This window comes from Equus quagga, unplaced genomic scaffold (assembly GCF_021613505.1).
Source record: "Equus quagga isolate Etosha38 unplaced genomic scaffold, UCLA_HA_Equagga_1.0 199897_RagTag, whole genome shotgun sequence".
Lineage (NCBI taxonomy): Eukaryota > Metazoa > Chordata > Mammalia > Perissodactyla > Equidae > Equus > Equus quagga.
This window is the reverse complement of record NW_025798391.1, coordinates 588-3,218: the sequence shown is the minus strand read 5'-3', so window position 1 is coordinate 3,218 and position 2,631 is coordinate 588. Positions and strand designations below refer to the sequence as shown.

At 40.3% G+C, this 2,631-nt stretch overlaps 1 pseudogene; it reads left to right on the top strand.

The window, feature by feature from the left end:
• Positions 1-242: 242 nt before the first annotated feature.
• LOC124233372 (cyclin-G1-like) lies at positions 243-1,024 on the top strand (annotated as a pseudogene).
• The last annotated feature ends 1,607 nt before the right edge of the window (positions 1,025-2,631 follow it).

Here is a 2,631-nt window from a genome sequence, read left to right as displayed (position 1 = left end):
AAAGCAGGCATACTAATCTATTGTAGAAGTCAGGCTGGCGGCTCCGAGCTGAGCCTGAGAAGGGCAGTGTTGTCTGGACGGTGCTGCGAACCTCCTCCCAGACTGGCTCCCCTCCCAGGGCCTCTCCCCTCTTGCCCAGGAGTTGCCTCCTCTCATGGGCCTCTGGGATCTGATATCGTGGGGTGAGGTGAGAGCAGGTCCAAGAGGATGCTTACTGCTGAGGAGCCGCAGTCACGATCAAGATGATAGAGGTACTGACAACAGACTCTCAAACTGCTACACCAGCTGAATGCCCTGTTGGAACAGGAGTCCGGATGTCAGCCAGAGGTCTGTGGCTTGAGACTAATTGAATCTGCACACGATAATGGTCTGAGAATGACTGCAAGGCTCAGGGAATTTGAAGTAAAAGATCTTAGTCTAACTCAGTTCTTTGGCTTCAACACAGAGACGTTTTCTCTACTTGTGAATTTACTGGACAGTTTCCTTTCCAAAATGGAAGTACCACCCGAGCACCTTGGGTATGTTGGGCTGAGCTGCTTCTATTTGGCTGTAAAATCAATAGAAGAGGAAAGGAATGTCCCATTGGCAACTGATTTGATCCAAATAAGCCAGTATAGGTTCACGGTTTCAGACTTGGTGAGAAAGGAAAAGATTGTGTTGGAGAAGGTGTGTTGGAAAGTCAAAGCTGCTACTGCCTTTCAATTTCTGCCAATTCTATTATTCACTCATTCAAGGGAATTTGCCATTTGAAAGGAAGAATGGCCTTAATTTTGAAAGACTAGAAGTTCAACTTAAGGCATGTTACTGCAGGATCATATTTTCTAAAGCAAAGCTTTCTGTTTTGACATTGTCTATGACTCCATTGGCGAGCCAAGCCCAGAAGTGTGTAGATTTAACAGAAGGAGTAGAATGTCTTCAGAAGCATTCCAAGGATTGTTACAGCAACAAAAAGCTCTTCTCTGAAGCCTCTCTCCACAATCCTGAGCCATGGATTCCAGAATTTTATAATGGATTGAAGCTGTGAAGCCTCAAAACATCACAAGTGGATTGGCATTGATGTTCTCAGATTTGGGAAAAGTGCTTAACTAACATTATGCTATAGTGGAATTATGCTTAAATTTGAATTCATCTGTGAGGGATACAGATCAAAGCTGAGGACATGAATGTGAAATGCTAAAGACGAGCCTAGGAAGATAAGCTGTGAATCTCCACTTCTGACGTTGATCCAACTTTCTTTATTGGGTCAATATATTATGTTTAGGTGGAATTAAAAATGGTAACCTACTTAATTGAAATTTTAAATTAAGAGATTTACAGCAAAACCAACATTTCACAAATGCACTTTAAAGGCCTAATAAGTAACTATTCTAGGCGGTGAAAGTGGTTTCTTGGCACCCATAATGCAAGTAATAGATAATCCAGACATGTGGACTTTGTTGCTACATAGGAATTACATTTAAATTTGATGACATTTTATACAAAGAAACTACAGCCCTAGTGATTTGGGCATAGTAAATTATCTTTACTGTTGTTTCAGGAAACAGGTGGTTTGTTTCCATGATAAACATTTTATTCAAAATCTGCCTCAGCCTAGTCCCATCAAGAAAATTAGTCTTTGTTGTATTTGTAACTCAAAGTAAAGTAACAGCCCTCCGAAAACGCGCTGACTTAACACTCAGAAGTTTTTGCTAAAGACTAAGGACTGTTTTTATAAAACTGTCCTTGTTCTAATTTACAATTTTTTTTGGAGGAGGATTAGCCCTAAGCTAACATCTGCCACCAATCCTCCTCTTTTCGCTGAGGAAGACTGGCCCTGAGCTAACATCTGTGCCCATCTTCCTTTACTTTATATGTGGGATGCCTACCACAGCATGGCTTGACAAGCAGTGCATAGGTCCACACCCAGGATCTGAACCAGCAAACCCCGGGCCGCTGAAGCAGAACATGCAAACTCAACCGCTGTGCCACCTGGCTGGCCCTCTAATTTGCAATTTTGTTTAAAAGGAAGATAATATATTTTCACTAATTGTTCCTACTGTGCCAAAAGAAAGTTAAGCAGGCATCTTCATAATTATGAGATTACTGAGGGTAGAGTTCGGGATTTTCTATTAAGTCAGTGAATCTAAGGAGATCTACAGTGCTAAAAGTGCTGTGAATGGTCACTCAGTGCAGTGTGGAGCTTGAGTCCATCAAGGATGGCTGTGCCCAATTTTGATATCCTGTTATGGATAAATATGCACTGGAAAAATAAACCAAAGAACCACAATGTGTCTTATACTTTTGTAAACCATGTTTTTCGGATAACTTTTCAATTTTCCAAAAAGGGAAATTTCAGGATTCTGAATACATCAGTGTTAATTTTGAATTGGCAGAGCTAACCTAGCCAACTACCGCTACATTTTGGTACAATGAGATATACCTTTCAATAAAGTTATGGGAATGAAAAAAAACAATTAAAAAAAAAGAAGTCAGGATGGTATTACCCATGGGACAATGTCATAAAGATCATAAATGGGGCTCTGAAGTGTTGGTAAGAGTCTGATTCTTGATCTGGATGCTGTTTATAAGGGTGTGTCAATTTTGTGAAAATTTATCAAACTGAACACATACAATAAATTTATACTTTCCTAT